The following is a 25,090-nucleotide window of genomic DNA, read 5'->3' on the forward strand; positions in this document are numbered from 1 at the left end:
TCAAGTGCCGTTTTTTTCTTTCTGTTTATAGTCCATATTTATATATCCTCTTTACAGTTATGGAGGATTCTGATGCTAAAACTGTGCTCATTTCAGATTCAGTTACGGAGGATTCTGATACCGAGACGATTATGATATCAGATTCAGATTCTGTGTCCGGTGACTAATCCGGTTTGGCCTCGTTGACTCCTGTCAACCAGTTTTGTTCCATATGCCATATGAGAGCACCCAGTTCCTCGGAATCAGGGGTCTGCTGAGCCATCCGCCTCTCGTGATCCTGTCCTCCAGGGGGCAAGTTCCCTACCGATTCTTCCTCCTACACATGCGGGTAACCCAGTTTATGGTTCCTCCGCGTGGGGTGGCGTTTTCCCCCTGGAGGTTGCAGCACGTTTTCGCTTTCAGATATTGTTGCCAATTGTTCGTCTGCAGAGTCCAGACGTTTCTTTGAGAATGTGCTTGTGCCCTATTGTCCCGGGTCTTCCGCCTTGGGGTGGGCCTCTACAGTTCCCCGCGGGTGTAACTCTTCCGGAGTGTTGTGCCTTTCATTACAGGATTGCGCACTTTGGCGTGTGGCTTAGACATCTCTTTCAGTTATTGAATGACCCTATCGTTAACAGATATGGGAACTTTCATTCTGATAATTCGACATGTGGGGGTTATCTCTTTTGTTGGGAGAATTTATATAGCTTGCCGGTTAGGCTGGTCCTGTCGGGTTCATTTGGTTTGTGGCTGTTCAGACACATGGCGCTGTTCTGCCGGACTGGTTCGGTAGTGGCGCTGATTGCTCAAGTTATCTTTGTTTTTATGTTCAACTAAGCATTCTAGAGGACCTGTGGGTCGCAAGGCGGGAAATGATTGTTTTAGTCCTTATAGCCTTCAGTCATAGATGACCGGGCAATTTCGCTGCGTTATTTGACATCTGATTTCATCAGAACCTAGAGTTTTCTCCTCCATATGGGGGAGGGCTGGCGGGCATACACCCCATTACCACTGAGGAGTGGTTTGGCCTTCAGTTTTAGGCTTCTGAATGGTCCTATTGGGGCTTTATCCAACAGCTTGTATGGATAGCTGTACGACATGCGGAAGCTTTTCTATTTTAAAACCTGTTGTTTATTTTGGCACCTTAAGGGTGCATATATGCCGTTTCTAGTGTTTCTAGATAAGTTTTTACTCCGGGCCGCGTAGGGTCTCCAGCTGAGTTAGATCTCCTTGGGGATCTGTGTTCCGGACGTTGGTTGCTCCCTGTAGGGACTTGCTTAACTCAGGGTTTTCCGCAGCTGTCCTCTGCCTGTGTGGAGGTGATGGGTAGACTAGCCCTGCTAGTGGGGTTTTTGAACTTCAAAGCATCCCTTTTATTGTTCTCGGGCCATTGTGAAGTCCCATCATTAGGTTTCTAGCCTTGCTCCTTGGAGAGTTGGACTTCATCTAGGGGTGGTTCCTTCCTTTGGTCGTGGCTTTCGAGTTCTCTTTGCTGTCTGTATTTTCTGGATATGCTCCATTTCCTTTGTCTGGTTTTTTGACCAGTAGGGGTGATTAGTTCTAGGGTATAGTTGCCTGAACTATAAGGTACCCGGACCTGTTTTTCTTTCTGAGTCTTCCTCTTCTGGGGCGTTGCTCCTGTCCCAGTTTTGGATTGTTTTGATTCTCAGGGCTGGTGGGGATGTTCCACGCTGGTGGGAAAGAGAGCTATGTCCTTGCTCCATCTACCTAACCGGGTCAGGGTTGGCCTGGTTTATCTGAGTATTTATTAGTCCTTTGCGCAGAGTAACCCATGTCATCTGGGGTTAGGTGGGTGGTGGGTGGCTTGTGCCTCAAGATTGGTGGGTTTCTACCCAGCTGCTGGTGCTGATTTCCTGTTTTTGGTGCACCTTAGGGTTGCATTCCCCTGTTATTTTGCCAGTGTACCCATGGATTCTCGGCTCTGCAGGCAAATGGGTTTGCTGTGCCTCTGTTGGGCAAACTACTTGTGAGGGGGTCCTTTCTAGGACATTTTACTTCCGACCTCTTTCCTTTTTCTTTAGGGGATATTCTCTTCTTAGAGAGTTGGAGCCCTTCTTTGGAGCTTCTCCTGGTCGGGAAGTGGAAAGTGGACTGGGTTTCCCCTGGAATCTTGCTGGTTCCATGTCAGACTGTGGGGCCTTGTTTTGATAGATCCTTGGGTCTATGGTCTTGTCTGTTTTCAGAGTTGAGTTGTAATTGTACTCTGGGAGGATGGCTCTGCCATCTTTACGCTCGTTCCTGTACCATTTTCGGGATTCTTTGTTCTCTTGTATTGGTGGCCCAGCTGGGTCTGTTGGTCAGGATGCCAGAGTGGTCTATGGGTCACAGTATCCTTTGAGATGTGTGAGCTTGCTGAGTCTATTTTGATAGCTCAGTCTGAAGGAGATGGTTTTTCCTTTCTCCTTGCTCCTTTGACAGGAGACGGTTTCCTCTTCCTTCGGGTTCTGAGGGTATTCTCTCCTTCTCGAGGGGCCTATATGGAGGCTTTGTGTTCTCCTTTTTCGGGACTTGTGAGTTGATCCGGCGGCTTAGGTTGCCTGTAGCGTGCCCTCTGTCAGGGGCGGTTTTGTGCGGTCCGTTTCTCGATGACTGCTGCTTCTTTCTTCCTTGCAAGCTCTCTCTGTGTCATCCTGTTATGGACTCTGTGTTCTCGAACTTGGGGTTTCGCCTGGGTCTATTACACGCTATTTCAAGGTCGAATACTTGGGTATTCTATGGGCAGGCGCTGGGAGGACTTTGCCTCTTTAGTGCGTTCCATGCTTGCAGGTTGTTGGGGAGACGTCTTTTCGGTCTTCGTGCCCGGTGTTATCCCGGGTTTCATCTGGTATAGGTAAACAGGAAGTAAGGTCACACATGACCTGATATACACATTTATCATTCATCATTAACCCCTACACTCCTGATGTGAAAAAGTCACCAAACTAAAAACAAGTGCAGCAAGTTGCTATATATACTATACAATTAAATCTGAAACATATATTGTTAATATCATACTGGATAGGTAGATTAAACTAAAACTAAATTGAGCTATATAAGCAACCAGGGCCTCAAATTAATATAAAATAAAAGGAAGCAAATCGAATTCTCTGTTCAGCCCCTTGGGGTGCATAGTGTCTAGTTTCCAAATCCATCTGACCTCCCTATAGAGTAGATTTTTAACTCTATCACCCCCTCTAATACGTCTAGGGGCTAGGGTTTGCAGTTTTAAACCAGTTGCAGCTCTTGGCACCTTGCAGGTGTCCGTGTAAGCTGTTTATAGTGTATCTTGATGCAGCTCTTACTCTTTGACACGTTCTGTCTGTCTGAGTTATAAGAGACCTTTGGGTCTTCTTCCATTGTCTCCGGGTGAGTTGGATCTCTTTTTAGGGATCTGTGTTTCCGGGTGATGGTTGTTCCCTGTGAGGACTTTGTTTAGCTCTGGTTTTCCGGAGCTGGGTGGGCATAGTGCCTTTCATTTCTCTTCCTTGTGTCCTCTGCTTGTGCGGAGGTGATAACGAGACTAGTCCTGCTAGTAGGATTTTTTTTTACCTCAAGGTATCCCTTGATTGTCCTGAGGCTTTGAGAAGTATCTTCATATGACTTCTAGCCTTGCTCTTTGGAGCGCTGGACTGGTTGGGGCTTTCGAGTTCTCTATATCCCTTGTGTCTGGCTTTTTGGCCAGTTGGGGTGTTTAGTTCTAGGGTAAGGTTTGCCTGAGCTATTAGGTACCCGGACCTGTTTTTCTCCCTGAGACTTCCGGTTGCTGCAGCTTCGCTTGGCTTTTTTCCTGACCCAGTCTTAAGTAGTTTTGGAATCTTGGATCTCAGGGCTGGTCGGGGTGTTCCAAGGTAGTGGGAACTTGGGCTATGTCCTTGGTCCATCTACCTAACCTAGTCAGGGTTGGCCAGGTTTTCTGAGAATTTTTCTACTCTTTGCCACCATCATTTGTTGGTTAGCTGTGTGGCTTGCGCCTCAAGGATTGTTGGTTCATACCCAGCTGCTGGCGCTGGATGCCCAATTTCTGGTGCGCCTTAGGGTTGCATTCCCCTGGTCAGCTTGCCAGTGTACCCGTGGATTCCCTGCTTTGCAGGCGAATGGGTTGGCTGTGCCTCTGCTTGGCAAGCTACTTGTAGGGGGGTCCTTTTCTAGGACTTTTGTGCTGGGGATTTATCTTCCCATTAGCCGGTGGCTTCGGGCCTTGAGGACAGTTGTTGCCCTTCCGTCCTCATCCCTTTTCTTTCGGGGATATTCTCCTCCCTATGGAGATGGAGTCCTTTCTTGGGGCTTCTCCTGGTTGGGAGTTAGAAATGTGGGATTGGTTCTCCCTGCGGTCTTGCTGGCTCCAAGTCAGACTTGCTTGGCCTTTGTTTTGATAGATCCTTAGGTCTATTGCCTTGTCTGTTCTCAGTCGGGCTGTACTTGTACTCTGTGGGGATGGCTGTGCTATCTTTACGCTCATTCCTGTACCATTTTCAGGATTCTTTTGCTTCCCTGTCTTGGATCCCTGAGGCTGGGTTGGTCCAGCTGGGTGTGGGTCTGCAGGTCAGGATGACCGAGCTATCTAAGACGCTGCATTCGGATCGCAGTCTCCTTTGGATGTGTGAGCTTGTTGAGTCTATCCTGTTAGCTCAGTCTGCTAGGATATAGATTTCCGTTCACCTTGCTCCATTGATTTCAGAAGCGGGTTTACTCTTCCTTCGGGTTCTGAGGGTATTCTCTCCTTCTCTGGGGGCCTCGATGGAGGCTTTGTGTTACCCTTTTTAGGGACCTGTGGGTAGATCCGGTGGCTTAGGTTGCCTGGAGCGTGCCCTCTGTCTGGGGGTTGCTTTTGCGGTCGTGCTTGACTGCCTCTTCTTCCTCGCAAGCACCGTCTGTGTTGTCCTGTTATGGACTCTGTGTTTTCATACTTGGGGTTTTTTCGCCTTCGTCTGTTACACACTTTTCATGGTCGAATACTTTGGTATTCTATGTTCAAACGCTGGGAGGACTTTGCCTCTTCAGTTGCATTCCATGCTTGCAGGATGTTGGAGAGATGTCTGTTCCGTCTCTTTGCCGGTCTTATCCCGGGTTTCGCTTGTATAGGTGTGGCCTCCTTTCCCTGTTTGGGTCCATTTGGGTCTCTGTGAGCTGGGCCCACTCTTGGAGGTGTTCTTTTTTTGTATTAAGGGACCTTTCGGTTCCTCGGTTCTCCTTTGCCTGAGGAGTGAGAGGTGGGGGACCGTCTGTTGGGCGATGGTGTCTCTTGGTGGACCGTTTTGCGGTCTCTAGTTTAGCTCTGGACTAGCTGCGGAGAGAGGGGAGAGGTTCAGGCCTGGTGCCCTCAGTATGGGCTGCCTATTGTACCCTCCCGTCTTGGCATTCAGTGTCCTCTATAGCTTGGGTATTGTTTTCCCAAAAGTAATGAATGCAGCTGTGGAAGAGAAACATAAATTATGCTTACCTGATAATTTCCTTTTCTTCTGATGGAAAGAGCCCACAGCTCCCCACCCGTAATTTTATGTGGGGCCTCCTTATATTCTTCTGGCACCTTTTCACCCTGATATTTCTTATACTGTTCCTTGTTTCTTGGCAAAATGACTGGGGGATGAGGGGAGTGGGAGGAGTATTTTTTTTTTTTTTTAAATAATTTTTATTGAGGTTCTATAAGATGTTACATATAAAGACACCCATTGACAATAATACCAGTAAAACATACATTTTTAACATACAAGTATAGTAGAAAGGCAAGTCTATTATAATTCTAGGCAGACATTCTGAAAAACGTTGAAACAGTGTGAACATTGTGCCTATAGAGCTTATAATGTAGTCATCTAGTCTACCTGTCTGTGATAATATATACTAAACTACCATAAAGTACTAGTAGGTGGAAGTAATAGTCTAAAATAAATTGAACTGGTATATCTAGAAGACTTTTATATAGGGTGGAATAGAACCTCTTTTTAATATTCTAAGAGGGAGGAGTATTTAAGCCTTCGGCTGGGGTCTCTTTACCTCCTCCTGGTGGGCAGGTTCTTATTTCCCAAAAGTAATGAATGCAGCTGTGGACTCTTTCCATCAGAAGAAAAGGAAATTATCAGGTAAGCATAATTAGTTTTTCTCCCGAAGGTACAAAGAAGGAACAACGATCTCCTGGTGCCAAAGATCACCTTTGTAGTCAGAGCCTTACAATTTTATCTTCAGGGTAGTAAAGATTGTAGACAGACTTCTAGCTTATTTTTCTACTTTTTTAGGTCCCAGAAAGGGTCAAAAGGCTAGTGCGGTGGCCTTGGCATCATTGCTGAAGTAGCCTATTCATAAGGCTTACTTGGTTGTGGGAAAACCGCCTCTAAAAGGAGTAACTGCTCATTCTACTAGGTCTGTATCTACTACTTGGGCCTTTAAAAATGACTCCTTGGAACAGATTTGCAAGGAGGCAACTTGGTCTTCTCTCCATACCTTTTCTAAATTTTACCATTTTGATATTTATGCTTCTTCCAAAACTGCTTTTGGCATGAAAGTCCTTCAGGCTGCAGTGTCCAGCAAATAGGAACTGCCATCATTTTGTCCCAACCCGTCCTTAACATGGACTCTCAGTTCGGGTATTGTGTCCCAGTTTTCATGTACACCTATTGAGTCTCATGATCTAACGAAAATAAATAGAATTTATACTTACCAATAAATTTCTTTCGGCATAATGAGAGTCCATAGAACCCACCTGCTTTTTTGCTATGGGCGACTGTTCTCATTTGCACCACTTAAAGGATTACTGTACTTTTTCTGTATAAAGAATATAGAAAAGGTTTTGTAATGATTAAAGTTATAAAATTAACCTACTTTTCATCTAAAGGGGAGGAGAGTCCACTGCTTCATTCATTACTTGTGGGAAATAAGAACCAGGCTACCAGGAGGAGGCAAAGACACCCCAGCCAAAGGCTTAAATACCTCCCCCACTTCCCTCATCCCCCAGTCATTCTTTGATTTTCGTCACAGGAGGTTGGCAGAGAAGTGTCGGAAGATTCAGAGTAGTCTCTTATGGAGGATAGTACTCTTCGCAATGGGACTGGAGGTAGTCCTATCAGCCTCTCAGTGAGAGCATGGGTGAAAGTTAGAGTCCGGAGATGCAGGGGGAGTTCTTCTGCAAAACCATCCCGACTCATATTAACAGCTCCTTAAGCAATAAGCGTTGACTAGTTTCGCTGGCTGCTTTTATTCTCTCAAGTCCATGTCAGGAGCGATGCTACTAACCTGTCTCACACTTGAAGGGCCGTGTTCCTGTTCCACGGCGTTGACTCTGGTAAGAATGTTATTTTATATATATATATATATATATATATAAAATAACGCAAGAAGACAGGGTCACAGTGTGACTCCTTTTATCTGTATAGAATCTAGGGTAATACCCTCTGTCAGTATATGTACGGGTTATAATACAATTTATTTAATAATTATTCTTTAAAATAACCCCCAATTAAAATGCATATACAAAACAATTAAAATTAATATTTATTCCTAAATTCTTTACGATAAGTTAAAGTTATCAACATATTGAATTATATTTATAGAAACCAGGTTATGAATCAATTGATACACACTTAAACTGTTATAATATCCTTACAAAGATCATAAAAGATGTACCTTTACAATATACATTATTCCTAATGAGTTGCATTAAAATATCACAATGAAATACCAGAGTATGGATCGCTAACTTTCACTGTGCCTAGTTAAACAATATAACCAGATACTTTAACAGCCAATTTCTATGCCAAGTTATCTGAGCAAAATAAATCTTATTTCTTTCATGTAATGAGCTAGTGACGTATGGGATATACAATCCTACCAGGAGGGGCAAAGTTTCCCAAACCTCAAATGCCTATAAATACACCCCTCCCCACACCCACAATTTAGTTTTACAAACTTTGCCTCCTATGGAGGTGGTGAAGTAAGTTTGTGCCAAGATTTCTACGTTGACATGCGCTTCTCAGCATTTTGAAGCCCAATTCCTCTCAGAGTACAGCGAATGTCAGAGGGATGTGAAAGGAGTATCACCTATTGAATGCAATTGTCTTCCTAATGGGGATCTATTTCATAGGTTCTCTGTTATCAGTCGTAGAGATTCATCTCCTACCTCCCGTTTCAGATCGACGATATACTCTCATATACCTTTACCTCTACTGATAACTGTTTCAGTACTGGTTTGGCTATCTGCTTTATGTGGATGGGTGTCTTTTTGGTAAGTATGTTTTTTATTACTTAAGACACCCCAGCTATGGTTTGGCACTTTATGCATTTATATAAAGTTCTAAATATACAGGGAGTGCAGAATTATTAGGCAAGTTGTATTTTTGAGGATTAATTTTATTATTGAACAACAACCATGTTCTCAATGAACCCAAAAAACTCATTAATATCAAAGCTGAATAGTTTTGGAAGTAGTTTTTAGTTTGTTTTTAGTTATAGCTATTTTAGGGGGATATCTGTGTGTGCAGGTGACTATTACTGTGCATAATTATTAGGCAACTTAACAAAAAACAAATATATACCCATTTCAATTATTTATTTTTACCAGTGAAACCAATATAACATCTCAACATTCACAAATATACATTTCTGACATTCAAAAACAAAACAAAAACAAATCAGTGACCAATATAGCCACCTTTCTTTGCAAGGACACTCAAAAGCCTGCCATCCATGGATTCTGTCAGTGTTTTGATCTGTTCACCATCAACATTGCGTGCAGCAGCAACCACAGCCTCCCAGACACTGTTCAGAGAGGTGTACTGTTTTCCCTCCTTGTAAATCTCACATTTGATGATGGACCACAGGTTCTCAATGGGGTTCAGATCAGGTGAACAAGGAGGCCATGTCATTAGATTTTCTTCTTTTATACCCTTTCTTGCCAGCCACGCTGTGGAGTACTTGGACGCGTGTGATGGAGCATTGTCCTGCATGAAAATCATGTTTTTCTTGAAGGATGCAGACTTCTTCCTGTACCACTGCTTGAAGAAGGTGTCTTCCAGAAACTGGCAGTAGGACTGGGAGTTGAGCTTGACTCCATCCTCAACCCGAAAAGGCCCCACAAGCTCATCTTTGATACCAGCCCAAACCAGTACTCCACCTCCACCTTGCTGGCATCTGAGTCGGACTGGAGCTCTCTGCCCTTTACCAATCCAGCCACGGGCCCATCCATCTGGCCCATCAAAACTCACTCTCATTTCATCAGTCCATAAAACCTTAGACAAATCAGTCTTGAGATATTTCTTGGCCCAGTCTTGACGTTTCAGCTTGTGTGTCTTGTTCAGTGGTGGTCGTCTTTCAGCCTTTCTTACCTTGGCCATGTCTCTGAGTATTGCACACCTTGTGCTTTTGGGCACTCCAGTGATGTTGCAGCTCTGAAATATGGCCAAACTGGTGGCAAGTGGCATCTTGGCAGCTGCATGCTTGACTTTTCTCAGTTCATGGGCAGTTATTTTGTGCCTTGGTTTTTCCACACGCTTCTTGCGACCCTGTTGACTATTTTGAATGAAACGCTTAATTGTTCGATGATCACGCTTCAGAAGCTTTGCAATTTTAAGAGTGCTGCATCCCTCTGCAAGATATCTCACTATTTTTGACTTTTCTGAGCCTGTCAAGTCCTTCTTTTGACCCATTTTGCCAAAGGAAAGGAAGTTGCCTAATAATTATGCACACCTGATATAGGGTGCTGATGTCATTAGACCACACCCCTTCTCATTACAGAGATGCACATCACCTAATATGCTTAATTGGTAGTAGGCTTTCGAGCCTATACAACTTGGAGTAAGACAACATGCATAAAGAGGATGATGTGGTCAAAATACTCATTTGCCTAATAATTCTGCACACAGTGTATGTGTTGTACTTGTATTTGCCATGAGTCAGGTTCATGTATTTCCTTGTGCAGACTGTCCGTTTCATATTTGGGGAAATAAACATTTTAAGAGATTTTTTTCTTACCTGAGGTTTAGTCTTTTTTTCAAAATTGACTACATTTTTCTTGCAGTTTGCGGGCAGTATTAGGCCCGCGGGTGCGCCAAATGCTAGACTTTATTGCGTCATTCTTGGCGTGAGAATTTTTTGGCGCGAAAGGACGTTCGTTGGCATAATTTTGTCATTTCCAGCGTCGTAGTTGACGACGACTCTTTACACATGGTTGCGTTGTAAGTGATGAGAGTGTGTCATTTCCGGATGTTGTTGGCGCCAAAAAATTTAATACCCCATTGCTATTTGCCTCTTGCCTTTTTCTATGTCAGAGGGCTATGCTATTTGCATTTTTATCCCATTCCTGAAACTGTCACATAAGGAAATTGACAATTTTTGCTTTATATGTTGTTTTTTATTTTACATTTTGCAAGATGTCTCAATCTGATCCTGCCTCAGATGTATCTGTTGGAACTTTGCTGCCTGATGTCGGTTCTACTAAAGCTAAGTGCATTATATTTCCGAATGTCATTTGTATTGGTTATCATGATAAACTTTAACATGCAGATATTGTGTCCATCAGTAAATAGTACATTGCCTGTTGTTGTTCCTTCAACTTTTAATGTACATGTTATACCTATGAAATTTAAAGAATTTGTTACTGATTCTATTTAGAAGGCTTTGTCTGCTATTCTGCCTTCTAATTAATATAAAGGTCTTTTAAAACTTCTCATAAGGTTGATGAAATTTCAAATGACCGACAACATAATGAATTATCCTCCTCTGTTGAGGATCTATCTGATTCAGAAGATCCTTCCTCAGATATTGACACTAACTAATCTACTTATTTATTTAAAATGAAGTGTTTTCGTTCTTTGTTAAAGAAGTGTTAATTATTTTGGATATCGTGGAAACTAGTCCTCTTGATATTAGAACTAGTAAATTATGTTTTTAAACCTCCTGTGGTTACTCCAGAGGTTTTTTTCCTGTTCCTGATGCTATTTCTGATATGATATCTAAGGAATGGAATAAGCCGGGTACTTCTTTTATTCCTTCTTCAAGTTTTTTAAATTTTTTATCTTTTTACCAGCAATTTCTATAGAGTTTTGGGAAAAGATCCTCAAAGTTGATGGGGCTATTTCTACTCTTGCTGAACGTATCTTTATTCCTATAGAAGATAGTACTTAAGTTCCTTTAGATAGGAAACTTGAATCTTATCTAAGGAAAGCTTATTTATATTCAGGTCGTCTCAGGCCTGCAATTTCTTTGGCTGATGTTGCAGCTGCATCAACATGTTTGTTGGAGAATTGGCGCAACAAGAATTGGATTCTGATTTATCTAGCATTGTTCGCTTACTGCAACATACTAATCAGTTCTGATGCCATTTTTTGATATCATCAAGTTTGATGCTAGATCTATGTCTTTAGCTATTTTTAGCTAGAGGAGTTTGAGGCTTAAATCTTGGAATCCTGATATGACTTTTTAAGTCTAGATTGCTATCTCTTTCTTTCCAAGAGACCTAAGGGTAAATATAGAGCGTCTAATCGTTTTCGTTCTTTTTGTCAAATAAGGAACAAAAACCTAATACTTCCCTATGGAATCTGTTTCCAATTGGAAACCTTTATTAATTGGAATAAATCCAACCCATTTAAGAAACCAAAAGCCAGCCCTTAAGTCTGCATGAAGGTGCGACTCTCATTCCAGCTCAGCTGGCAGGGGGCAGATTAAGGTTTTTTTCAAGGATGTTTGGATAAATTCTGTCCAAAATAAAGGGTTTCAGAGTATTCTCTCTCAAGGGTATCAAATAGGATTCTGAGTAAATCCTCCTGTGAGAAGATTTTTTTCTCTCACGCATCCCAGTAAATCCAGTTAAAGTTTAGGCTTTCCTGAAGTGTGTTTTAGACCTGGAGTTCAGGGGTAGTCATGCCAGTTCCTTTTCAGGAACAAGGTCTGGGGTTTTATTCAAATCTATTCATTGTCCTAAAGAAGGAAATTTCATTCAGACCAATTCTGGATCTGAAAATTTTGAATTGTTATGTAAGAGTACCAACTTTCAAATGGTGACTTTAAGGACTGTTCTGCCTTTTATTCAGCAATGACTTTTTAGGTCCACAATGGACTTTCAGAATGTATACCTTCATATTCCGATTCATTCAGATCATTATCAGTTCCTGAGATTCTCTTTTCTAGACAAGCATTACCAATTCGTTGCTCTTCCATTTGACTAGCAACCGCTCAAAGAATCTTTTTTAAAGGTTCTAGGTGCCCTGCTTTATGGAAACCAGAGAGCAGGGTATTGCAGTGTTTACTTATTTGGACGATATCTTGGTACTAGCTCAGTCTTTACTTTCTGCAGAATCTTACACAAATCAACTAGTGTTGTTTCTTCGAAAACATGGTTGGAGGATCAATTTACCAAAAAGTTTCTTGATTCCTCAGACAAGGGTCACCTTGTTTTAGGTTTCCAGATAGATTCAATGTCCATGACTCTGTCTCTAACAGACAAGAGACGTTTGAAAGTGGTTGCAGCCTGTCGGCACCTTCAGTCTCAGTCATTCCCTTCAGTGGTTATGTGCATGGAAAATTTAGGTCTCATGACTGCAGCATCGGACGCGATGCCCTTTGCTCGTTTTCACATGAGACCTCTCCAGCTTTGTTTGCTGAATCCATGGTGCAGGGATTATACAAAGATATCACAATTAATATCCTTAAAGGACCAGTCAACATTGTAGATTTGCATAATTAACAAATGCATGATAAGAAGACAATGAAATAGCACTTATTCTGAATTTCAAATGAATAGTAGATTTTTGTTAAATAAATTGCAAAGTTATGTCTATTTCCACACCCCCTGTACCATGTGACAGCCATCAGCCAATCACAAATGCATATACGTATATGCTGTGAATTCTTGCACATGCTCAGTAGGAGTTGGTGACTCAAAAAGTGTAAATATAAAAAGACTGTGCACATTTTGTTAATGGAAGTAAATTGGAAAGTTTTTTAAAATGGCATGCTCTATCTGAATCATGAAGTTTAATTTTGACTTGAGTGTCCCTTTAAATCCCTATGTTTGACACTCTGACGTGGTGGTTAAATCACCAGCGTTTAGTTCAAGGGGCTTCTTTGTTCGGCTAACCTGGACTATGATCACTACAGATGCAAGTCTTTCAGGTTGGGGAGCTGTTTGGGGATCTCTGACAGCACAAGGGGTTTGGAAATCTCAAGAGGCGAGATTACCAATCAATATTTTAGAACTCCGTGCAATTCTCAGAGCTCTTCAGTTTTGGCCTCTGTTGAAGAGAGAACCGTTCATTTATTTTCAAACAGACAATATCACAGACAGTGGCATTTGTCAATCAGCAGGGTGGGACTCACAGTCCACAAGCTATGAAAGAAGTATCTCGGATACTTGCTTGGGCGGATTCCAGCTCCTGTCTAAATTCTGCGGTGCATATCCCAGGTATAGACATTGGGAGGCGGATTATCTCAGCCATCAGACTTTACATCCGGGGGAGTGGTCCCTCCATCCAGATGTGTTTTCTCAGATTGTTCAGATATGGGGTATTCTAGAGAGAGATCTGATGGCCTCTCATCTAAACAAGAGACTTCCCAGATGCCTGTCCAGGTCCAGGGATTTTCAGGTGGAAGCAGTGGGTGCGCTGACACTTCCTTGGTGTTATCAACCTGCTTATATTTTCCTGCCTCTAGTTCTTCTTCCAAGAGTGATTTCCAACATCATCATGGAACAATTGTTTGTGTTGCTGGTGGCTCCAGCATGGCATCACAGGTTTTGGTATGCGGGTCTTGTTTGGATGTCCAGCTGCCAACCTTGGCCACTTCCGTTAAGGCCGGACCTACTGTCTCAAGGTCTGTTTTTCCATCAGGTTCTCAAATCATTAAAGGTATGGAAATTGATCGCTTAGTGCCAAGTCATAGAGATTTCTCTGACTCAGTGATTAATACTATGTTACAAGCTCGTAAATCTGTCTAGAAAGATTTATTATCGAGTTTGGAAGACTTACATTTCATGGTGTTCTTCTCATAAATTCTCTTGGCATTCTTTTAGAATTCCTAGAATTTTACAGTTTCTTCTGGATGGTTTGGATAAGGGTTTGTCTGTAAGTTCCTTGAAGGGACAAATCTCTGCTCTTTCTGTTTTATTCACAGAAAGATTGCTAAACTTTGATATTCACTGTTTTGTACAGGCTTTAGTTCGTATTAAGCCTATCATTAAGTCAATCTCTCCTCCTTGGAGTCTTAATTTGGTTTTGAGGCCTTTACAGGATCCTCCATTTTGAGCCTATGCATTCTTTGGACATTTATCTACTTTCTTGGAAAGTGTTGTTCCTTTTGGCCATCTCTTCTGCTAGAAGAGTTTCTGAGCTATCTGCTCTTTCTTGTGAATCTCCTTTTATGATTTTTCATCAGGATAAGGCGGATTTGCGGACTTCATTTAAATTTTTTCCTAAGGTTGTGAATTCTAACATTAGTAGATAAATTGTTGTCCCTTCCTTGTGTCCTAATCCTAAAAATTCTTTGGCAAGATCCTTACATTCTTTGGATGTGGTGAGAGCTTTGAAATATTATATTGAAGCTACTAAGATTTCAGGAAGACTTCTAGTCTATTTGTTATATTTTCTGGTCCTAGGAAAGGTCAGAAGGCTTCTGCTATTTCCTTGGCTTCTTGGTTAAAGCTTTTGATTCTTCAGGATTATTTGGAGTCGGGTCAGGCCCCGCCTCAGAGAATTACAGCTCATTCTACTAGATCAGTCACCACTTTGTGTGCTTTTTTTTTTTTTTTTTTTAAATAAAGATTTTTATTGAGAAAATTAGGTACAAACATGAATAACAAGAGTGTCCACGCAGGGACAAGATTATGTTCGTACAATCACATTTTCATTGTAACTTAAGACAAAAATTGAGATTACGTCATGAACAAATAATGAAGACCAATAAAAGAGCCTATATATATTGAGACATCAAAAAGAAACAAAGGCAAAAACACTGACAAGAAATAATTAAAAAAACAGTCTTCAAAGTTACCGAGTCATTCCTCATTTTCTGATATTAAACACTGTATGCAGAAATTCACATATTCAAGTACCTCTTGTAGATAGTTAGGGGAAGAAAAAAAAAAAAAGGGAAGAAAAGGGGTGGGGGAAGGGGGGCGGGATAAAGTAGAGCGACTCGATTTTCATAAAGGGTCTTAGTTGGGGAACTTCTCTACCCATGGTCGCCATATATCAAGATAAGTGTCTAATGCGTCCATGGCAGTGTAGGCATAAGATTCCATATTGTGAATGTAAGTGACAGTAGCTAAAACTTGCTTGATCGATGGGGGTGCTCTCTGTTTCCAGGCTTTCGCTATCTCAAGTTTAGTGGACATTAGCAGATATATAGTTAGGTATTTTTGTGCTGTGGTGAGTGGGGGAAAGTCTAAGTGGAGGATACATGTTTGAGGGCTAAGTGGAAGAGTGATGCCCAGCTGTCTGAGGATATTAAAAAGTTGGGCCCAAAGGGGTGTGAGAAGAGGGCAGTACCGCCAGATATTGCTCTGCGTGCCAATAAGGCCACAGCCTCTCCAACATGTAGGCAGGTGAGGGCTATAGATCTTGTGTAGAGTGGCCGGGACCAAATGCCAGCGTACCGTTATTTTGAAATGTAATTCCCACAATGTGGCGCAATGTAGAATCTTTCTAGTGACTAAAATTTCTCTATGCCATGTGTCTATATCACAGGAAAAGTACTTTGTGTGCTTTTAAGAATGAAGCTTGAGTTGATCAAATTTGCAAAGCGACAACTTGGTCTTTTCATACATTTACTAAATTCTACTGTTTTGATGTATTTGCTTCTTCAGAAGTAGTTTTTGGTAGAAAAGTTCTACAGGCAGCTTTTTCAGTTTGATTCTTCTGCTGATGTTTTAAGTTTTTCTTTTCATTTAAAGAATAAACTTACATTTTGGGTTGTGGATTATTTTTTCAGCGGAAAATGGCTGTTGTTTTCTTTTTATCCCTCCCTCTCTAATGACTCTTGGGTATTGATATCCCATACGTCACTAGCTCATGGACTCTTGCCAATTACATGAAAGAAAACATAATTTATGTAAGAATTTACCTGATAAATTCATTTCTTTCATATTGGCAAGAGTCCATGAGGCCCATTCTTTTTATGGTGGTTATGATTTTTTTGGATAAAGCACAATTATTTCCAAATTCCTTTGTTGATGCTTTTTACTCCTTTCTTTATCACCCCACTACTTGGCTATTCATTAAACTGAATTGTGGGTGTGGTGAGGGGTGTATTTATAGGCTTTTGAGGTTTGGGAAACTTTGCCCCTCCTGGTAGGATTGTATATCCCATACGTCACTAGCTCATGGACTCTTGCCAATATGAAAGAAATTAATTTATCAGGTAAATTCTTACATAAATTATGTTTTTAGCTACAATTAAATCTTGACAGCAGCTCCAGCTTCCTCCACCCGTCGCAACGCCTCTTCCTGGGTCTAAAATGATGAATCCGGCCTCCTCCAATCACGGCATTTAATCAGACACTGATTCCCCCGGGGGGGGGAAGCCATGGTTAGAGGATGACCTATCCATCATTTCTGACATCAGAAATGGCTTGCGACGACCGGAGGAAGCTGGAGCTGCTGTCAAGTTTAAAAGGTAGTATTTTCACAACACAAGTGAAATGTAAATTTGATCAATTAAAGTGCCCCTGTTTTTAATCAAATTTTTAAAAACCGGGCACTTTAGCATCAAAATTTACATTCACTTTAAGGCAAGTCCTAAAATATATATACAGTTGCAAATATGAATTACTTAGCACTAAATATTACTAGTTAAACTACACAGGACTATAAACATGAGCTTAAAATACAAATTGTGCTCTTTTAAATTTACCAGCTGTAATCTAACTATTTCCTTAGAATGCCTTTGATTTAAATATTATATATATATATATACTTAACAGTTTCTTATACTTTACCCAAATAACCAAATCAATGTTTCAGCTTCCAGAGTTTCTCCAATAAGTCCAATTTCACCTCATAAATTAAGAGGTATTTTTCAGCTTCCAGAGTTTCTCCAATATGTCCAATTTCACCTCTTAAATTAAGAGGTATTTTTGCAAGATGGATAGAAATTAAGCCCAGATTTGCTTTAGAGAGACTGGCTTCCAAGGCAACAGTTTGTCAGTCAAAATTCAGCAGCAGAGTGACTAGCCCTTTTTTTCTCTCTTCGATGGGGTTATATCACCTGATATACCCCACCCCTTTTTATTGTAATCATTGGTGAAATTGGAAACGCCCCACGGAAGCTTGTCTTGTGATAGGCCCCTTGAGCTGAACATTTCTTGGTTATTTGGGAGACGCCTCCCTGAGTAGCCATTTATCTTTTGACCGCGATACCATCTCTGATCTATAGGTGGCAGCAAACACCCAGAAATGCAGTTTTACCATCAAATATTGCTGCAGTTTAACTATCTAAAAAAAATGTTTATCAAATACACTATTTCTTTATATTAATAAACTTGTCTGGTCATATATCTGTCCCATCTAAGATAATCTAGTATCCATTCATATACACCAGCCATTAGTGCATTTGTAGTATCATACTAGTTTTATTTTAAAATGCATTTAAAGTTGCATTTGATTATTTTCCCAGATTAATACAAACACAGCATATTTCACATTCAGTACACCTCTTGCTGAGTGCCCAAAAAAAAATGACACAATTTATGGGACAACCACACATGTACTTGTCAGATTCCTGAAAAAAATAAAAGAATAGGTTATTAATTTTGGAATAGATTTGACATTTTAAATTGTCTGTATAGCTACTTATTAAATTTAGTAAATATTTATCCAACATGCTGCTGCTTTGCACTGCTTGTTAGGTCCACAAATACACATTTTTATACAATATTGAAAATTATACAAGTTTGTATTTTAAAAATTAATTTCAGTTACAATACTATATGTGTTTCTGCTTGGCTCAGTGCAGATGTGTATCCAACACAGCAGGGGTAATTTAACACTTGGATGAGGACAGCTGTATCCTCTGAGTAAGTTTGTATATTTCCTTATTCTTGCAGACGGAGCAACTATTTTTTTAGATAAGGAAAAATTCTTTACTCAGGCCTTCTTTGAAATGGATAATTGGGACATTCTGGCTTGTGATCTGATAGGAACTTTAACTTCACACCTTAGGCAGGAAATCTTTGAAAGCAATTCCTTTGTTCTCAGATGTTCTGTTAATGAAGAAAAAGGCGGGTTGGGACTGGTCTGCTATGAGACCAATTCACATCAAATTAGGTTTTAGCTAAAAAAATAAATATGAAATATTAGATTCTACGATACATCTGTAGTTTATTTAATGTTACTCACAGATACCCTGACACCTCGGAAGGGGGTTATGGAACGGGGGATTTTAATATAAATAATGTTTATTGTGTTTTTTGCTGCACTTGTGTAAGATGAGGCTCTGTCAATGTGGTTAGTGCGAGATTGAGGCAGACTTTTTGGCGCGTCTCTCGCTCAGTGCAGGGGCGGTCCTGCATGGCATTCCATGTGACCGGGTGTGGCCTCAGTAACTTCCTCTTTCTCGACCTGTGTCCGCAGGAGATGAAAGCTGTTTCTTGTAGTCCGGGTCATAAGAGGTGGTGAGTGCCCCAGCCATTGTGATATAAAGGTGCCATTTAATCTATAATCAAGTCCTTATTAAAGGCGCAAGCTATGGAGCACTCTGATATGTTGGAGGGTACTCCTTCCTTATCTAAAGCTACTTTGGCCTCCAGACTCCGCCGATCAATTGCAGACTGTTGATTCTGCGTCCATAAATGCGATGCCTTGTCCTACTAAGTGCAAGCGGAAGGTACGGCACTGCCATCAGTCTCAGGGGTCCGAGACATCCAGCAGAGTTGATTATCCGTGGAGGATGACAATTCTGACTTATTGGAGGATGTTGCTTCTGAGTCGGAATTTGCTACTTTTAGGCCTCCGTCCGTGGAGGAACCAGATTTCAAATTAAAGATGGAGCATTTGCGTTTTCTGCTGAAGAAAGTGCTTGCTACACTGGAGGTTCCGGAACCAAAACTACTGGAGGAACCTTCGATCCCTAAACTGGATAGTGTTTACGAGGACAGGGTAGTGCCCCAGGCCTTCTCGATTCAATCAAAATGGCGAACATTATTAAAAATGAATGGGAGAAACTAGGTTTGCCCTTTTCTCCCTCGTCTTCTTTTAAGAACCTTTTCCCCGTTCCGGACGCGCAGCTTGAACTGTGGGGAACCATCCCTATGGTGGATGGTGCTATCTCAAAGCTCGCTAAGAGAACGACCATTCCGCTTGAGGATAGCTCCTCTTTTAAGTAACCCATGGATAAAAAGATGGAGTCCATGTTGTGGAAGATGTTCCAACTGACGGGGTTAGTTTTCCAACCAGCGGTGGCTGGTGCGGCTACCTGGTGTGACGCACTATCAGCAATGGTCGAGGTGGAGACCCCCCTCGAGGAGATTTTGGATTGAATCAAAGCCTTAAGGGTAGCACATTCGTTCATTTGTGATGCTAAGATGAAGATTATTCGCCTGAATGCCAAGACGTCAGGGTTTTCTGTTTTAGCTTGCAGGGCTCTGTGGCTAAAATCGTGGTCTGCTGACATGACATCTAATCTCGCTTACTTTCCCTACCCAGGCCTGGATTCTATCATATCTACAGTCACGGGTGGCAAGGGCGCCTTCTTACCTCAGGATAAGAAAGCCAAACCTAAGGGATCTACTTTTTGTTCCTTTCGTGCAGACAAGTCTCAGCGCCAGCAGCCTTATGGAAAATCTGAGCAATCCAAGGGATCTTGGAAGCCAGCAAGCACTTGGAATAAGTCCAAGCAGAACAAAAAGCCAGCCGTGTCAAAGTCGGCATGAAGGGGCGGCCCCTGATCCGTCCTTGGACCAGGTAGGGGGCAGACTATCTCTTTTTGCGGGGGCCTGGAAGGGGAGATGTTACAGACCATTGAGAACTGGAGGTCATCGCCAAGAGGTACAGGATAGGTTTCAAATCGTTTCCGCCCAGAGGCAGGTTCTTCCTGTCAAACATCTCTTCAAAACCAGAAAAGAGAGACACCTTCCTGGAATGTCTGGGGGATTTCTCATCTCTCAGGGTAATCATCCCAGTTCCTCCGTCAGAAAGAGGTCTGGGGTATTATTCAAACCTTTTTGTGGTCCCAAAGGAGGGGGGCACGTTTCGTCCAGTTCTGGACCTAAAGGCCCTAAACAAGTTTTTGTCAGTCCCATTGTTCAAGATGGAGACGATCAGGTCAATTTTGCCTCTGGTTCAAGAAGGGCAATTCATGACGACTATAGACCTGAAGGATGCTTACCTTCATGTTACAATCCACAAGGATCACTTCAAATTTCTAAGGTTCGCCTTCCTGGACCAGCACTTCCAGTTTGTGGCCCTTCCGTTTGGTCTGGCGAGGGCCCCAAGAGTCTTTGCAAAGGTTCTGGGAGCTCTTCTCGCAGTAGCGAGAGCCAGAGGGATTGCAGTGGCTCTGTATCTGGTCGATATCCTGGTCCAGGCTCCATCCTACAGTCTGGCGAAGGATCATTCGAGAGCTCTTCTACTTCGATCCCACGGGTGGAAGATAAACGAAGGTCCCCAGCAACAGGGTGGAGTTCCTGGGTACGATACTAGATTCTTCTGCGATTATTTCTGACAGACCAGAGACGTTGCAAGCTTGCGTCAAACTGTCTAGCCCTGCAGACATTCTCCAAGACATCTGTGGCCAGGTGTATGTCGGTAATCGGGCTCATGGTATCCAGCATAGATGTCATTCCATTCTCCAGGTTTCATCTCAGACCTCTGCAGCTGTGCATGTTGAGACAATGGAACGGCGATCATTCAGATTTGTCCCAACAGATATCTCTGGACAGACCAATGAGGGAGTCCCTGTCTTGGTGGACCCGATCGGGCCAGTTGTCCCAGGGGACTTCCTTCCTGAGACCATCCTGGGAGATTGTAACTACGGATGTGAGTCTATCAGGATGGGGAGCTGTTTGGTGTGCTAGAAAAGCACAAGGCAGATGGACTCGAGAGGAATCAAGTCTACCTATAAATATTCTGGAACTTCGAGCAATATACAACGCTCTCTGGGGTCGTCCCAATTTATCAGATTCCAATCGGACAACATCACCTCGGTGGCTTACATAAACCACCAAGGGGGGATGAGAAGCTCCCTAGCAATGAGGGAAGTATCTCGGATTCTGGAATGGGCAGAGACTCACAATTTTTTCGCTCTCAGCGATCCACATTCCGGGTGTGGACAACTGGGAAGCGAATTTTCTGAGCAGACAGACGTTTCATCCAGGGGAATGGTCTCTCCATCCCCAGATGTTTGCGGAGATCTGCAGCAGATAGGGGACGCTTGAAATAGATCTCGTGGCGTCCAGACTCAATTGCAAGCTACCCAAATATGGGTCGCGATCCAGGGATTCCCAGGCGGAAGTGATAGACGCCTTGGCGGTACCCTGGGACTTCAACCTAATCTACATATTTTCACTGTTGCCTCTTCTACCTCAAGTAGTGGCCCGCATCAAGCAGGAGCAAGCTTTGGCTATTCTGATTGCTTCGTCGTGGCAGTGGATGAAGTGTTTTGCGGATCTTGTGGCGATGTGATCATATCCGCCGTGGAAGTTACCTTGTCGCAAGGATCTGCTAGTTCAAGGTCTTTTTCTACATCAAAATCTCGATTCTCTTAGGCTGACTGCGTGGAGGTTGAACGCCTAGTCTTAGCCAAAAGAGTGAGAGAGTGATCAACACTCTCGTCCAGGCCAGGAAGCCGGTCACTAGACACATCTACCACAAGGTGTGGAGGACCTACTTGTCCTGGTGTGAGGAACGAGGATACACATGGCATAAGGTCATGGTATCCAGGATTTTGGCCTTTCTCCAGGATGGTCTGATAAGGGTCTTGCCGCCAGTTCACTAAGGGGACAGATCTCGGCTTTTTCGGTACTGTTGCATTAGAAGCTTGCAGAGCTTTCTGACATTCAGTTCTTTGTTTTGGTTAGGATTAGACCGTTTTTCAGAAATCCGACTCCTCACTGGAGCATAAACTTGGTGCTTAAGGTCTTGCAGAAGGCTCAGTTTGAGCCTATGCATGCCCTGGACATTAAGATTCTCTCATGGAAGGTCCTGTTGTTATTGGCTATTGCATCGACATGCAGAGGTGAGTTGGCGGCCTTACACTTTGAGCCTCCTTACTTGGTTTCATGCTGACATGGCCGTTCTGCGAACCGGTTTGGGTTGGGATTTCTTCCCAAGGTAGTGTCAAGTTGTAACATTAACCAGGAAATAGTGGTTCCTTCCTTGTGTCCTAACCCGTTGTCTTCGAAGGAGAGGTTACTTCATAATCTGGATGTGGTTCAAGTCTTAAAGTTTTATCTTCAAGCCATGAAGGAGTTCAGACAGACGTTGTCCTTATTTGTTGTGTATTCTGGAAGGCGCAGATGGCCTCTGCAACTACTCTAACTTTTTGGTTGAGGAGTATGATCCATCTGGCTTATGAGACAGCGGGACACAAGCCTCCTCAGAGGATTACGGCTCACTCGACTAGAGCTGTGGCCTCTTCTTGGGCCCTTAAGAATGAGGCTTCTATGGAGCAGATTTGTAAGGCAGCAACCTGGTCATCCTTACATGCTTTTGCAAAATTTTACAAATTTGACGTTTTTGCTTCGGCGGAAGCAGCTTTTGGGAGAAAGGTTCTGTCGGCTGTGGTGCTCTCAGTATAGGGTCTGCCTCCTTTATCCTACCGTTTTCTTCATTCAGTGTCCTCTAGAGCTTGGGTATTTGTTCCCACAAGTGATGAATGAAGCAGTGAACTCTCCTCCCCTTTAGATGGAAAACATAAATGCTTACCTGATAATTTATTTTCCATTGTGGGGAGGAGAGTCCACTGCACCCGCCCGTTCTCCTGTGGACGGACCCAAATATTTTTGTTTTTGTTTTTCTGGCACCATTTGTACCCTGATATTTTTCCTACTGTTCCTTGTTCCCTTGGCAGAATGACTGGGGGATGAGGGAAGTGGGGGAGGTATTTAAGCCTTTGGCTGGGGTGTCTTTGCCTCCTCCTGGTTGCCAGGTTGTTATTTCCCACAAGTGATGAATGAAGCAGTGGACTCTCCTCCCCACGATGGAAATTAAATTATCAGGTAAGCATAATTTGTTTTTATTGTCCAACGATGCGTATAACACATTAAAAATGTATTTTAAAACTCTTCTACTGATATCAGTTAAGAAAACCCACTAATATGGGTTGTACAATTGTTGTTTTCATCCTCAAATCGGCTGCCGTATCTATGAATATAATTAATCTCCCTTTTTGTCATTTCGCGCATGCGCAGTTTTGTCCAGTGATATTGCGCATGTGCAATTCGTTGCGTGAAGCCAATGCCTCCTGAAGCATATTACTGGAATAGATAGAGTGGCTCTGCTGCTTTCAGTAGAGAGAAACAGTGAGTGACGTATTGCTTGATGTTGCACAGGTGCATCGCTGTTAAAAACTATTGCAGCAAAAATGGACACTGAACAAAAAAAAAAAGTTACTTTTTTTTTTTTTTTTAAGGTAAGTGTCCCTTTAACCCTGCTCTCTGTCTTTCCTAAGTTTTCTGTCTCTCTACTCGGCTATACGTAACCTGAGTGGGGAGAGGAGGTGGGAGGGATTAAATCTTTTTTGAGGGTTCTTGACCACCTCCTATTGGCAGGAAATATATCTCTTATGGACTCTTATCATCCCGAAAGAGAGAAATGTATTGGCAAGTATAAATTCTGTTTTTCAGTATTCCTAGTTTGTGTATTTTAGAACTCACGGGTTTATTATACCTATCTCATTTTTATTCAGCTCACTTTTGTTTTCTAAACTCCCTATTTAACGCTGCCTATCTTGATTGTTTTCTAACTTTAGAGGCGCTAGGGATATCCTCCCATATACTGTAATTGAAGTTGTCCGTTTTTAGGTCATTGGCATTTTTTTTGTGTATGTGCACATAACAAAGATTTTTTTATCCAATTATTATTCAAGTGTATCTGTTCTCTGCTTGTTTGTTTTACCCAGTTCCTTATAGTAAAGTTGTTCTTTGAACTGACTACTTCATTTTCTAATCACTTTTGCTGTTTGTGCTGTCGGTTTTTCTTCCCTATGTTGTATATATTTATTTGCATACCTTTTGTATTTGTTTTACATTTTATTTTTTGAGAGCCACCATTGCATTTGTGCAGCAGATAGCTTTTAATTAAATTACTACACTATATTATGCTTTTCTCTTCTTTTTTTTCTTTCTTTTTCCGGTCAGCTGAAACAACCGGAACAGACTTTTTAAGGAAATATCATCCGATTCCAAGATGTGCAAGTGGCACAAATTGTGTTAACCTCCCCAGGTATATTAGAGGTCCTACAACCACAGTGCATTTACCTCGTATGGATTGTGATCTATTGTGAGTACAATTCAAAAAGGAGATATGTGTGGATTTGTGTTAAGCAATTCCTTTTAGGCCATCATAACCATGAAGTGGACTAACATATTTAAAGGGACACTATACACCAAATTGTTTGGGGGGCTTAAGTTTTTAATGTATGATGATATGCATGTAAGTCAAGCAGTAAACATATTGCAAGTATTTGTGTGTGTATGTATGTGTATATGTATGTGTGTGTATGTGTGTGTATGTGTGTGTATATATATATATATATATAATACATTTTTTTTTTTTATTATTTATAAGATGCTGGTTTTTACACTTCAAACCCAAACTGCTTGTTTGGAAACTATTGTCTTACCCTGAATTCCCCCTCCTTCCCATCCCTTCTCTAAGCTGCTAGCAATGCTCATGTGAGGCTTTCCAAATGACATCAGCAATGACGTTAGCGGCACTGTGAAGTCCTGAGCATGATAAAAGTTAATTCACAGTGGAGACACATATAACATTTGCCAGACACTTAGGTACCAGCAGCAGTGGTTACACACACACTTCAATATCACGCAGAGATAATGTGAGTTATACACCAGAGGCACCTCCTGCTAATCACAGCATATCCCTCCCAGCTGTCTATTCACATTCATGAAACGCATCAGTTACCGGGAGGTACTCATAACTGCACCTGTAAGGATTTTATTAGGATAAGATACTAGCAGTTG

General features: G+C 42.1%; 1 protein-coding gene across 1 annotated transcript in view; it reads left to right on the forward strand.

The window, feature by feature from the left end:
- ST3GAL6 (ST3 beta-galactoside alpha-2,3-sialyltransferase 6) overlaps window positions 1-25,090 on the forward strand; it is a gene marked incomplete in the record, with an annotated part of 540,680 nt that overhangs the window by 223,776 nt on the left and 291,814 nt on the right. The window contains 1 exon segment of the mRNA XM_053706049.1: window positions 24,248-24,389.

The sequence above is a fragment of the Bombina bombina genome, chromosome 3, assembly GCF_027579735.1.
Source record: "Bombina bombina isolate aBomBom1 chromosome 3, aBomBom1.pri, whole genome shotgun sequence".
NCBI classification, from domain to species: Eukaryota; Metazoa; Chordata; class Amphibia; order Anura; family Bombinatoridae; genus Bombina; species Bombina bombina.